The following is a 15,540-nucleotide window of genomic DNA, read 5'->3' on the forward strand; positions in this document are numbered from 1 at the left end:
CTGATGTCCCGGCCTTCCAGTCTGATGCCTTCCAGTCTGATGTCCCGGCCTTCCAGTCTGATGTCCCGGCCTTCCAGTCTGATGCCTTCCAGTCTGATGTCCTGGCCTTCCAGTCTGATGCCTTCCAGTCTGATGTCCCGGCCTTCCAGTCTGATGCCTTCCAGTCTGATGTCCCGGCCTTCCAGTCTGATGCCTTCCAGTCTGATGCCTTCCAGTCTGATGTCCCGGCCTTCCAGTCTGATGCCTTCCAGTCTGATGTCCCGGCCTTCCAGTCTGATGCCTTCCAGTCTGATGTCCCGGCCTTCCAGTCTGATGCCTTCCAGTCTGATTTTTCATGATAACCAAAAATTCTTTATGATAATCGATTTTTATTTGATTTATCATATAGGAATAAATTATCAAGGATGAAATGTGGTGTTCTAGGTGATCTGAAGAGATCACCACTACTTTTTGCACATTTATTTTAGGTCTGGGTGTTGGATATATGGTTGTAAAAACACTAACTAACAGCAACAATAGTACACTACCCAATATAGGTCACAAGGTGAGCATTCCCCCTATGACATTTATCTCACTACTGGTGAATCACTCATTACCCATTTGAGAAGAGTGGCCCATTGGGGAATCACCCTTAAGGTAACGGGAACAACTACCACCCATTTATTGCATATTCACCTGGGAGGAGTGATTCACTGTAGAGAATCACTCTTCAGGTGATGAAAAGCCACCTTTAGCAATTATAAACTAGCTATTGCCTACTCACCTGGGAGGAGTGATCCACTGTAAAGGATCACTCTTAGCCCCTGTACACACGGTCGGACATTCTGCCAACCAAATCCGTTGGATTTTGTCCGAAACTGTTGCATACACACAGTCGTACCAGGTTGTCGTGAAATCCGATCGTTCAGAACGTGATGACGTTATTTTGTTACGACGGGACTACGTTCAGGCTAGTAGCCAATAGCTTTGGTGTTGGAATTTGATCTGAGCATGCATGGCACTTTGTCCGATCGGAATTCTCTACACATGATCGGAGTATGTCCGATCAGACCAGTTTGTCGGAAAATATTTCCAACAAGTTGGAAAATTGGGTCCGACCGATATTCAGACGGAATCAGTCCGATGCATACCACACACAGTCGGATTATCCAACAACACGGTCCGATAGGACACATTCCGACAGATTCTCCGACTGTGTGTACAAGGGCTTACACATATACAATCTTTAATACCAGAGCTTTAAACCAAAGCATTCCAAGGGAGGTAGCAGCCTATCTTAAAGAGTGGAATACAAAAAATTATATAGTGCTCGGATAAGGGTATGGTATGGATTTTGGGAGGACCCCACGTCATTTTTTTTCACATTTTGGAGTGGAGTTCCCTTTAATATCCATACCAGACATGAAGGGTCTCCTTTCCATGAGGTGGTTCCCCTTAATAGTTATACCAAACCCAAAGGGCCTAGGAATGGACTGGGGGGGGCGACTCATTTTTTTCAATTATTTTTTTCTATATTGCAGGGATCCAACAATACATTACAGCCGCAAGAAGTTTTAAAATACTTTTTTCCTTAAGAAATTTCATTTTGCTGTGGTACTGTTCTAAACATGGGAAAGTTGTGCTACTTTACAGGCATAATAAGGACACCCCCCAGGCATGATGTTTAAAGGAATATTTAATTTTTATTGTTTCACTTTAAGCATTATTAAAATCACTGCTCCTGAAAAAAAGTCAGTTTTTAAATCTTTTTATTGCATTGATACATGACCCCTGGGGCAGGACCCGTACCCAGGTCCCATACACTTTTTATGGCAATAACTTGCATATAAGCCTTTAAAATTAGCACTTTTGATTTTTCATGTTGGTGTCCCATAGACTTTTTTCGTCCCAAAGACTTTAACGGTGTTCGCACAATTTTTTTGCCTGTTCGCAAGTTCTGGTGCGAACTGAACCTGGTGGTGTTTGGCTCATCCCTACCCAATAGCGAATGGCACATGAGCACGGTTGGTACCATAATATTAATGATTCAAACGCAAAACATTATTGCATACAATGAAAAGAATAAAACATTAGTAATAATATTTTCTATGTATGATTGTACTCAGCTCCATAGCGTAGTGGTATGCCCTGCTACCTTCAAAGGTGCAAGCCACGTGTTTAAATCCCACCTCCTGAAAACATACATTTTACTCAGCAGCATAATTAGCGAATGCACATCAGTTTGGGTTTATTACATCATTTCAACTCTTCAAATGCATGCAATGGTATGTAATTATTCAAAAATATTATGGCGTGGAATTCCAAAAAATCCAGCTATTCAAAAATCAAGGAAAAAATGCCATAGCCCCCCCAGCTGGAGGAATAAGGATAACACTGAAGGAAGACCAAAGGAAGATGGAGGAAGAAGCAAGGGGAAGAAGAAGACATTTTTAATAAAGGAATTGTCAAAAACTGGCTATTGTCTTTTGTCACATTTCACTGCTTTTTTAGGTGAATGGGTAGGGGTACAATGTACCCCATACCCATTCACATGTGGGTGGGATCTGGTGATCGCAGACCCCCACAACCAACAAGCAAGGGTTGTTGGCAGGGGCTCTTTTCCCAATCAACATGGGGACAAGGTGTTTTGGGGGCGACCCCAAAAGCACTCTCCCCATGTTGAGGTCATGTGGCCTGGTATGGTTCAGGAGGGGGGGCGCTCACTCGTTCCCCCTTTCCTGACCTGCCAGGTTGCGTGCTTGGATAAGGGTCTGGTATGGATTTTGGGGGGGGCAACTACAACATTTTTTTTTCATTTTGGCATGGATTTCCCCTTAATATCCATACCAGATTCAAAGGACTTGGTATGGTCTGGTGGGGGAAGCCTATGCCATTTTTTTCCCTTGATTTTTACTTTATATTGCTGGGAACCGGTAATTCATTACAGTGGTGAGGGATTTTAAATGACATTTTTTCTTTAGAAATGTCATTTTGCTGCAGTACAGTAATAAACACGGGAAAGAGGCCCTATTTTACAGGCACACTAAGGACATCCCCCAGACAAAGGAATTTTTAATTTCTATTGGTTCACTTTAACCGGTTCCTGACTGGCACACGCCGATGTACGTTGGCAGAATGGCATGGCTGGGCAAATCGGCATACCTGTACGTCCCTTTAAATTTGCTGCCATGCCATCACTTGCGCACCACCTCCATGAGTCGGGTCACAGGTTCCGTGGACTCGATCACCATGGGGATACCCGCAATCACCTCATGGAGAGGAAGAACGGGAGATGCTAATGTAAACAAGCATCTCCCCATTCTGCCTAGTGACATTGTCACTGATTTCTGCTCCCTGTGATCGGGAGCAGAGATCTGTGATGTGTCACACGTAGCCACGCCCCCCCACAGTTAGAAACACTCCCCAGGATACACTTGACCCTTACACTGTCCCTTAGTGGTTAACCCCTTCACTGCCAGTGTCATTTACACAGGTATCAGTGCATTTGTGTAGCACTGATTGCTGTATAAATGACAATGATCCCAAAAATGTGTCAAAAATGTGTCTGTCATAATGTCGCAGTCATGATAAAAATCACTGATCGCTGCCTAGCTGACTAGTAAAAAAAAAACGATTAATAAAAATGCCATGAAACTATCCCTATTTTGTAAACGCTATAACTTCTGCACAAACCAATCAATAAATGCTTATTGCAAAAAAAAGTACCAAAAATATGTAGAATAATATGTATCGGCCTAAACTGAGGAAAAAAAATGTTTTTTTATATATATTTGGAGGATATTTATTATAGCAAAATGTAAAAAATAATGCGTTTTTTTTTTCAAAATTGTGGCTCTTTTTTGCAAAAAATAAAAACCGCAGGGGTGAAAAAATACCACCAAAAGAAAGCTCTATTTGTGGGAAAAAAATAACGTCAATTTTGTTTGGGAGCCACATCGCATGGCCGAGCAATTGTCATTTAAAGAGACGCAGTGCCGAATCGCAAAAAGTAATTTGGTCAGGAAGGGGGTAAAATCTTCCAGGGCTGAAGCGGTTAAGCATTATTAAAATCACTGGTCCTGAATAAATGGCCATTTTAAAACATTTTTTTTCAATTGATACATGTCCCCTGGGGCAGGAACCAGGTCCCCATGCACTTTTTATGGCAAAGAACTTGCATATAAGCCTTCAGTGAGAACTTTGGATTTTGCAGGTTCGAGCCCCATTGACTTACACTCTTCCTGCTTATGTGATCTGACAGGCATGTTTGTCGGCAATAGCGCTGCTTTCCATTTGCATTAGTGCCCTGTTTCTGAGAGTTAAAGTCCTAATTAGCCTTAATTGGGCACTATTTTCCAGGACTGCAGGATCATTTATTGGCGTATAGTAAATGACCCCAATGAGTGTCCAAAGAGCAGCTGTGTGTCTTCCTCCCTCCTCTGCTCTCCTTTAGCTGGGCTGTGTGTGGTGAGGTAGAGGAGAAAGAGATCTCACCCCAAGTGCAGTAGAGGCTCTACCTGCATGTGGAAGTTCTGAGACAGCCACTCCATGCTCAGCCACACAATGGTCCAGGGCTGCAGACCCATGTTGGGGGGCCTGTCCTGCTGCCGAATAAAAGTCAGTGAGCCACTGCAGTGACTTCAGAGGCTTCCTGCACTTGGACATCATGCCAGAGAGAAGGGTGACAGAGCGGGAGTGTGCAGGCTACCCGCTGGGGCTGCAATCCTCTCTCCCCTGGTTTCTTGGAACCACTGTGTGAGTCAGGTGGATGATGCTGGGGATTAAGTGGCCATCTTGGATGCTGGCCGGACACACTTCCTGACCACATGGAATGTTTACCATAGTACACGGGTGCATGCAAATATTTGTTTTACCTATTAATGTGGGACTCTGTTGTTGAACCTAATTTTGCTATAAAAGGGGGCATTGAGCCTTTACCTGCCGCCTCTTGATTATAAAATTGGCATATCTGGCAGGCTAGCTTCATCCATTTAAAATGGAGCCTGCAAGTGCAGCTAATTTGTATCTGTTAGGCCGCGTACACACGGGCGGACTGTTCGCCCAACCTTGTCCGCTGAACAGTGTTTGGGCGGACAGTCCGCCCGTGTGTGGGCTTTCAGCGGACAGTTTCAGCGGTCAGTTGGACGGACAAAGTCTTTCGGAAATTCCGAAAAACTGTCCGCTGAAACTGTGTTTGAGCGAACAGTCCGCCCGTGTGTGGGCCTGTCCGCTGTACTTTCGAAATGAGCGGACTGTTCCCGCTCGGAAAGTCCGCCCATTTCGAGCGCGTGTGCAGGTAGGCGGGGCCCGCGAAGGAGACGTCGCGGGCTCCGCCGCCTGGAATGGGCTTAAAGGGGAACCCCAACGCCGAAAAAAATCGGCGTGGGGGTTCCCCCAAAGTCCACACCAGACCCTTGTCCGAGCACGCTACCCGGCCGGCCAGGAAAGGGGGGCGAGCGAGCGCGCCCCCCCTCCTGAGCCGTACCAGGCCGCGTGCCCTCAACATGGGGGGTGCCTTGGGGAAGGGGGGGCCGCGCGGCCCCCCCACCCCAAAGCACCTTGTCCCCATGTTGATGAGGACAAGGGCCTCTTCCCGACAACCCTGGCCGTTGGTTGTCGGGGTCTGCGGGCGGGGGGCTTATCGGAATCCGGGAGCCCCCTTTAAGAAGGGGGCCCCCGGATACCGGCCCCCCACCCTATGTGAATGAGTATGAGGTACAATGTACCCCTACCCATTCACCTGTGAAATAAAGTACAAAAAAAAACACAACACATGGAAAAAGTATTTTATTGCACAGCTCCGGGGGTCTTCCGGGGTCTTCTCGCCGGACTCCTCCGCTATGTGTGTGTAGCTCTTTTGCTAGCGGAGGAGTCCGGCTTTCTTCCTCCCCGCCGCCGGCCTCTTCTCCCGACTTCGGGGGTCTTGTCCCCCTCTTCGGTTCTTCTGCCGGGCCACCGCGCCTGGTCCGGTGGCCCGGTCTTCTGTCGCCGTCTTCCGTTCTTCTGTCGCCGCCTTCGGTTCTTCTGCCGGGCCACCGCGCCTTCTTGTAGCTCTTTTACAGGCGGTGGCCCGGTCTTCTGTCGCCGCTGTCGTTGCCGCCGCCGCCGCCTTCCGTTCTTGTTCTTCTTCTTGTTCTTCTCCTGGAGATGTTGACTCGACGAGCTCTCCGGCCGGAATGCCAGAGCCGCGCTGTGCGGTCACTTATATAGTGACAATGGGGCGGTGTCACATGGTATATGTCACATGGGTTGGTCACATGGTGACCCCGCCCCCTTACGATGTCATAGTCCCCATGTGACATCAACCCATGTGACCAACCCATGTGACATATACCATGTGACACCGCCCCATTGTCACTATATAAGTGGCAGCGGAGCGTGTCCCTGGCATTCCGGCCGGAGAGCTCGTCGAGTCAACATCTCCAGGAGAAGAAGAACAAGAACAAGAAGAAGAACAAGAACAAGAACGGAAGGCGGCGGCGGCGACAACGACAGCGGCGACAGAAGACCGGGCCACCGCCTGTAAAAGAGCTACAAGAAGGCGCGGTGGCCCGGCAGAAGAACCGAAGGCGGCGACAGAAGAACGGAAGACGGCGACAGAAGACCGGGCCACCGGACCAGGCGCGGTGGCCCGGCAGAAGAACCGAAGAGGGGGACAAGACCCCTGAAGTCGGGAGAAGAGGCCGGCGGCGGGGAGGAAGAAAGCCGGACTCCTCCGCTAGCAAAAGAGCTACACACACATAGCGGAGGAGTCCGGCGAGAAGACCCCGGAAGACCCCCGGAGCTGTGCAATAAAATACTTTTTCCATGTGTTGTGTTTTTTTTTGTACTTTATTTCACAGGTGAATGGGTAGGGGTACATTGTACCCCATACTCATTCACATAGGGTGGGGGGCCGGTATCCGGGGGCCCCCTTCTTAAAGGGGGCTCCCGGATTCCGATAAGCCCCCCGCCCGCAGACCCCGACAACCAACGGCCAGGGTTGTCGGGAAGAGGCCCTTGTCCTCATCAACATGGGGACAAGGTGCTTTGGGGTGGGGGGGCCGCGCGGCCCCCCCTTCCCCAAGGCACCCCCCATGTTGAGGGCACGCGGCCTGGTACGGCTCAGGAGGGGGGGCGCGCTCGCTCGCCCCCCTTTCCTGGCCGGCCGGGTAGCGTGCTCGGACAAGGGTCTGGTGTGGACTTGGGGGGGAACCCCCACGCCGATTTTTTTCGGCGTTGGGGTTCCCCTTTAAGCCCATTCCAGGCGGCGGAGCCCGCGACGTCTCCTTCGCGGGCCCCGCCTACCTGCACACGCGCTCGAAATGGGCGGATTTGCCTCCTCCTTACGTGGGCGAGTCCGTTCATTTCAAAAGTTGAGCGAACTGTTTGCCCAACCTTGTTCGTCAAACAGTCCGCTCGTGTGTGGGCAAGTCCGCTCATGCAAATTTTGAGCGGACTGTTTGCCGAAACTGTTTGACGAACAAGGTTGGGCAAACAGTCCGCGCGTGTGTACGCGGCCTTAGATCTTAGTTATTATACAACACACACACACACCATTTGTGTATAAAAATCTAATTTAAAACATAGTAAAATGACCTCTAACATGCAGTGACATCAGTGTTATGCTTCTTTAGAAGAAATGTTTCAAGGAATATCATATATTACTGCCTGCTGTAAATTATAAGGTTATTTTAATTCACATTGCAGCTGCATATTATGTGTTAAGAGCACTTGACCTTTTGTTTATGCCTGTGGTTTTCTGGAACATTGCGACAATGACTTATACCTTATTAAATATTTTACAACTGCTATGGTAAAACACTAGATAACTGGGGGATTTCATGGTAATCATATGTAATTTTTCACAAGGGCTAATGTTGTTTCTTTATAATATGCTATTACCCTATAAAAGTATAACTTTTTTCCCTAATGCTTCTTTCATGGACAATGTGTGTGACTCTGTAAAATTAATGTACACATTTATGCTCATAAATGCGACCTTGACCAAGTTGACTCAGACATACATAAAGTCCAGGCATGTATGCCATTTACTTAACAATGAACCTGCAATTCTATTTGCAGACAACATTTTGATTAAGTAAGCATTCTTTTTAGGCAAGATTGTCAAGGAAAGTAAACAGAAGAGCCGCTTCCAAAAGTAACACCACAGAAGTTATTAATCAGAAAGATGTGCTAATAGTTTTGCAGTGTTTTAGAAGTTCTTCTACAATTCCAATTTAGCAAAGCTATTTTAAGACGGAGATTATTAGCGCAATGTCAATAATCAGTTCACGTATAACATTCAACTTTTTCTAGAGATCTTAGCAGAGTCATTTTTTTCTTTTATTGAGTTATTGTTTTGCCACTATTAAATTACAGTTTTTGTTGTTAAATGTGTGATACATTATTAATTGAATGCACTATACTGTATTAATGGGAGTTTGGCGCGATTTTAAATTGCTTGGTTTGTATTTATGTAATAGTTAATTTGCCAATTTATCTGTTGCTACATCTTTTCAGAAAATCTAGGCTTCTGATATAAAAATGAATGGAATTGGTTAATATAAGCAGAGTGTTTTGTTTATTTTATAAACACTTTTTTCCTTTATTAAGACAAATTCATCATACAATATAAACATAATAGTACACACAAAGAAAATATTTGAATAAATCTTTTTGCTTACTCTCCTAATGTACACAAAAACAAAACAAAACAAAGCAAAAAAAATAAAAAATGACAACCCCCTCCCCTAAAAGAAGTACATAAAATCTTCGATCATATCATAAACAGGAAAGAGAAGAAAAAAAAATATTCCCCAACTATTTATATGAGTCATGCAGAAAAACAAATCATAACCAACACTACAACACTATATTTGTGCAACGCATTATTCAAGATATAATTAGAAAGGGGGCTTTAAAGCACCCTATTAAGTGTGTCCCACCCAATGTCAATAAATTAATCTCCTCATCCTCACCAATAATAACTTTAATTACGGTAAGTGCAACTTCCCCCTCCTAATTCATTAATATTTATTCCTCTCTTTGTTTCATATTAGTGTCTCAGTCAACCCTCCTTTATGTGCAATCATTACGTGTTATGTGCATTAAATCCAGTGTTTAATTTATTACAATAAAATATTCTCTTCCTTTAACCGCTTCAATACAGGGCTTTTATACACCCTTCCCCCAGACCAATTTTTAGCTTTCAGCGCTTTCACACTTTGAATGACAATTACTCGTTCTTGCTACACTGTACCCAAACCAAATTTTGATCATTGTTACAAACAGAGCTTTCTTTTTGTGGTATTTAATCACTGCTGTTTTTTTATTTTATATAAGCGAAAAAAAAGAGAAATAAAAAAAAAACACATTTGTTTAGTTTCTATTGTAGAATTTTGCAAATAAGCCATTTTTCTTCATAAATTTGAACCAAAATGTTTACTGCTACGTATCTTTAGTAAAAATAACCCAAATAAGTGTATATTATTTGGTATCTGTGAAAAATATAGAGTCTAAAAGCTATGGTGCAAATCATTGAAAAATGATCACATCTGATCACACCTGATGTACTGAAGGCCTATCTCATTTCTTGAGACCATAATAAGCCAGGAAAGTACAATTACCCCCCAAGTCATCCCTTTTTGGAAAGCAGACATTCCAAGGTATTTAGTAGGGATGAGCTTCGAGTTCGAGTCAAACTCATGTTCTACTCGAACATTGCCTGTTCGCCTGTTCAGCGAACAGTGAACAATTTGGGCTGTTCGCAGCAAATTCGAAAAAGCCGGAACACCCTATACAAGTCTATGGGAGAAATCTAAAGTGCTCATTTTAAAGGGTAATATGCAAGTTACTGTCCTAAAAAGTGTTTGGGGACCCGGGTCCTGCCCCAGGGGACATGGATCAATGCAAAAAAAAGTTTTAAAAACGGCCGTTTTTTCAGGAGCAGTGATTTTAATAATGATTAAAGTGAAACAATAAAAGTGTAATATTCCTTTAAATTTCATAGCTGGGGGGTATCTATAGTATGCATGTAAATAAGAAAACGAAAAATCATAAGCCGCGCTAAATAGATACCAAAGCAAATACAACCAACTATTTGTGCAATAATATAAAAGTAAATGTTGAAATAGATATTAGTAAATACAACCAACTGCTTGTGCAAAATATACAAGTAAATATTGAAATAGATATTATATAGGGTATAGCAACCTTATATGTGTATATACATATACGTGATACAAAACATATAAGTATTAAAATTTCTGATCCCAAAAACCCACAAATGCTGATGGGCACATATAATAAGAGTCAGTGACATACACCTATAATAAAAATAAATATATAAAGTATAAACACCCAGTGTATGAACAATGATTCTGTATAAAAAACAAGAAGGGGTTAACGTGAGACCAAATAAAAGTCCTCTGAGTAAAAACCACACTATTCCTGGAAAACCAAATATGGGAGCAGTTGTGTTCAATCCATCACCAACACACGATAAGATTTACTGCTTACCAGATATGAATGACCCCCCACTACAGAGGGTCACACGGGGCTTTATAGGAATGGACGTCACTTCCAACCACAAGGTAAAAGGGGTTCCTCGATGTCTTCCTGGCTTCGCTCTTTTAGGAACTCTTGGAAAGAAAACTCACTCCCGGACACTCAACTCAGTAGTCCAAACAGACTCAGAGCCAGGGGCATCAAAACCATAGGGGAAAGATAAAACTCAAAATGGTGTAAAACCCTTTTTATTTTAAGATAAAAATATAAAAATACACTTACAAGTGTGTAAAAGAAAAAAGCGCCTTAAGTCCGTGGCGCCGGCCGGACGTCCTGGAACCCGTCACAAAACCGAGGTGATAAGTAGCGCACCGCTCAGCCCTACGCGTTTCGCAACAAAATTGCGTCATCCAGGGGCACGAGCGGCACGCTGTGTCACCTCCATTTATATGTCTCTAATCATCTGAGCCTCACTCTGGGCGCCTGGCTTTTCCCGCCAAAACCAAGCCTCGTCTTGGAATCAGCGTCTGATTCGTCAGGCAGTGATTCCAAAGGTCAATCCACAAGGTTGGGCCCGCCCACACCCCGCCCTCATATGTAACCTGTCATGTCCGTTCTAATACTCAATTAAATTAGGCACTACCAGTGTCTCACTATGTCATATGGGCCATGTATCCCAACTGTACAGATACATACCCTTATGCTGGCCAAAGGAACGACAGAAGGGGGGGGGGGGGAGGAGTGTGTATGGAACGCCAAGACCGTGTCATTAGCCCCACTTCCGGTTTGTAACCATCCTGGATATCCAAGCCTCACTATCGTTCTGACACGACTTCCGGTCCTGCGTCGCCCAATAGTCCAACTTCTAATGTTTAATACATGAACTCCCCAAAATATCCCTCTTTTATTTATAGATACAGGACACCAGCCCTGTCCAGTGGTGCAGATCGAAAGAAGAAGAAAGAACGACCGGTATGTGTGCAGGGCGTCCCGTCGGGATCACCCATGCCTCACTTCCGGTCGTTGATTCTCGGACGTATGCCCCACTTCCGTTTTCGGTAACTTCCGGTCACCCGATCGGAAGCTGTACCTGCACCAACCAAGCCTCGTTCGCGTCACGTGAGGTCACTTCCAGTATGTGACTATGATGGTCCCGCCCTAATGGCTCCACGCCGCCTACGGCGCGGCGTAACAAGAGACCCGACGCTTCCCTACATCCGTCCGCATACCCCCTGTGCATGTGCAGGGTCATTTGACAGAATCAAAGACACAACCCATAGCTCGCAGTGGCAACAACCAGAACTGCGCCTCCAGTGAACTAATGACATAACTACATCCACCACATACACCAAACTCACATAGCTGGTCTGTGTTGGTATCTAGACCATAACACTGGATGGGCGATCTAAAGTGTTCAATATTTCACTATAAGGTCACTCAATAGTGCATGGTGTGTTTCCTTTATAAATTATCGCAACAACATGTGTCTCCTACATCTTAACTGCAAACTCAGGATATGTCAAATATTTGTCAGATTGTGGCTATAGGAACCCCATCATAGATGGCCCCAAAATTGTCTTAGAGCCGCCGGCCCAGAGCGCAGGTCCAATGAGAAGAGCTCACAAAAGATATGGCAGAACAATAAACCAAATCGTTTAGTAACTGACAATGGTAAACAGATGGCAAAAAGAAATTCGACATTATTACAAACAAAAGCATTAAAGAACATGGTAAAATTATTTTTATAGGTATCGCGAATATATCTAGCACGATTGTACTGTATGAGACACCTAACTTCCTGAAGAGCATCCATAGAATGGACAGGAGAATGAGGCAAGGATGTGAGCGCCCTCACTAATTATTTATGAAGGCGTTCACGTCCGTGTCAACATTCATACCAAAAGGCACATAAGTTTTAAGCCTGTGGATCCAGGCCATTTCTTGTCTAGAAATCTCCCTGACCAGTGAACCGCCCCTCCAGTGGGGTCTGTACATATTGATACCGACATATAGTGTATTGGAGGGGTCTCTATGGTGTACTTGGTCAAAATGACGTGACACCGGATGCTTGTCAAAGCCTCTCCTAATATTACCAACATGCTCATTGAGTCTCGTCTTCAGTGCCCTTTTGGTCCTCCCCACATATTGGAGGCCGCAAGGGCACTGTATCAGATACACGACTCCCTCAAATGCGCAAGTGATAAATGACTCAATATCGAAGGGTCTTGATGTGCTCGTGGATAAAAACTTAAAAATCCTCCTGTCCTTACAACTATTTAAAGTACAAATCTGGCAGTTCCCACACTTGTAATAACCTTTCATATCCTGAAAGAAAGATCTAGCCGCCCTTGGTGGGTCATGTACACTTGGTGCCACGCGACTCCCCAGGGACGATGCTCCCTTAAAGATAACTTGTGGTTTAGGTGGTAAGATAGTACCTAGAACTGGGTCACTTGTTAGCAGGTGCCAATGTTTTTGTATCAGTTGCTTGATGTTACGGTGTTGAACTGAGAAAGTGGTAACAAAAGGAATTCCATTGGCTGTCATTGGATCTGCAAGCCTGCCTTGCCCTAACAGTTCTGCCCTATCTTTTTCCCGAACCCATTTGAGAGTTTTCAACAGGTTCTCACCACTATATCCCTTTTCCAGAAATCTTTTAGAAAGAAGGGTTGCTTGTTCTTCAAAAACGCTCGTTTCGGTGCAGTTGCGTCTCAAGCGCATAAATTGTCCCTTAGGTACAGCCCTCAACCAAGGTTCGTGGTGACAGCTGTCTAGGGGGATGTAGGAATTTCGATCAGTTGTTTTAAAGTGGGTTGATGTTATAAAACGGTTATTCTCGATCTTAATTTTGAGATCCAGAAAAGAGATCTCTGTTTGGCTGGCTTCAAAACCAAACTTAATGCCCCTATCGTTAACATTAAGATTGGCCATGAAGGATTGTAGTTCAATCTCTGTCCCGTCCCACAGGAGGAGGACGTCATCAATATACCGTGCCCATAGGGCCACTTCCGGTCTCCTAGGGGCATCGATGACGTCCTCCTCCCATTTGGCCATAAACAGATTGGCCAGACTGGGGGCATATTTAGCCCCCATGGCCACCCCCCTATCCTGTCGATAGAATTGGTTATCGAACCAAAAGTAGTTGTGACTTGCTGCATATTATAGAAGTTCCATAATGAACTCAATCTGTGTGGGTACAAGGCCTGATCCCCTCTCTAGATATAATCTAACCGCTTCCAGGCCTAATTGGTGTGGAATAATGGTGTAGAGTGACGTGACGTCAGCTGTTACCAGCCACAAACCCCTCTTGGGGGTCAGGCCGGCCAAAGTGTTGATGACTTGTTTCGTGTCCTTAATATAGGACGGCATGGTGTGAACCAATGGCTGCAAAAAATGATCGATATACTTGCCCACCCGGGAAGTAACGGAATCAATACCGCTCACTATCGGACGTCCCGGGGGGCAAGTAACACTTTTATGTATCTTGGGGAGGTAATAAATAATGGGCGTACGGGGAGCCCGTGGTACCAAAAACAACCTCTCTTTCTCATTAAGAATCCCTTTTCGGAAGCCCTGGTCAACAATGTTTTCAAGGGTTCTTTTATACTGTATAGTATGCATGTGAAGGGGCACATGTTTCTGGTGCTTAGAACTGTCCCTGCACAAAGTGTCATTTGTGCAGGAAAAAAAGTATTTTAAAATCACTTGCGGCTAAATTGTCGGCTCCCCGTAAAACAGAGAACACTCAATGAGTGTTCTCTGTATTAGCCGACAATTCATTCATTCATTGATAAAAAATAAAAAAAATAAAAGAAGACGGATGTATGGACAGCGCTGGACTGAGAGATCCCCCGTCGCTGGATATGATCATCCATCGCTGGACCCCGGAGATTCGTCGCTGGATAGCAAGAGTGGATTAGCACCGCTGGAATCTTTTGTATCCCCTTACCATTTCAAACAGGGGGGGGCGGGATCTGGGGGTCCCCTTGTTAAAGGGGGCTTCCAGATTCTGATAAGCCCCCCGCCCGCAGACCCTCACAACCACCTGCCAGGGTTGTGAGGATGAGGCCCTTGTCCTCATCAACATGGGGACAAGGTGCTTTGAGGGGTCACAGATCCCCAAAGCATCCTCCCAATGTTGAGGGTATGTGGCCTGGTACGGTTCAGGAGGGAGGGGGGCCACTCTCTCGCCCCCCCTCTTTTCCTGCGGCCTGCCAGGTTGCATGCTCGGATAAAGGGTCTGGTATGGATTTTTAGGGGGACCCCACGTCAATTTTTTTTAAAATTTGATGCAGGGTTCCCCTTAATATCCATATCAGACCTGAAGGGTCTGGTATGGATATTTAGGGGGACCCCCACATCAATTTTTTTTTTAATTTGACACGGGGTTCCCCTTAATATTCATGTCAGACCTGAAGGGCCTGGTAATTGAATTTAGGGGAACCCCCACGCTTTTTATTTTTTTTTATCAATGAATGAATGAATGAATTGTCGGCTAATACAGAGAACACTCATTGAGTGTTCTCTGTATTACGGGGAGCCGACAATTTAGCCGCAAGTGATTTTAAAAGACTTTTTTTCCTGCACAAATGACACTTTCTGCAGGGACAGTTCTAAGCACCAGAAACATGCGCCCCTTCACAGGCATACTATAGATTCCCCCCAGCTACGAAATTTAAAGGAATATTACACTTTTATTGTTTCACTTTAATCATTATTAAAATCACTGCTCCTGAAAAAACTGCCGTTTTTAAAACTTTTTTTTGCATTGATCCATGTCCCCTGGGGCAGGACCCAGGTCCCCAAACACTTTTTAGGACAGTAACTTGCATATTACCCTTTAAAATGAGCACTTTAGATTGTAAACGTTCGAGTCCCATAGACTTTAATAGGGTTCTAAAGTTCACACGAAGTTTAGGTCTGTTCGCAGGTTCTGGTGCGAACCGAACAGGGGGGTGTTCGGCTCATCCCTAGTATTTAGTAAGAGACATGGTGAGTTTTTTGAAGTTGTAATTTTATTCCCACAATTCTTGGGAAAAATTGTTTATTTTTTGATTTTTATTGTTTTTGCAC

The sequence above is a fragment of the Lithobates pipiens genome, unplaced genomic scaffold (genome assembly GCF_037356315.1).
Source record: "Lithobates pipiens isolate NorthernLeopardFrog02 unplaced genomic scaffold, aLitPip1_a1.2 Scaffold_8, whole genome shotgun sequence".
NCBI lineage: Eukaryota > Metazoa > Chordata > Amphibia > Anura > Ranidae > Lithobates > Lithobates pipiens.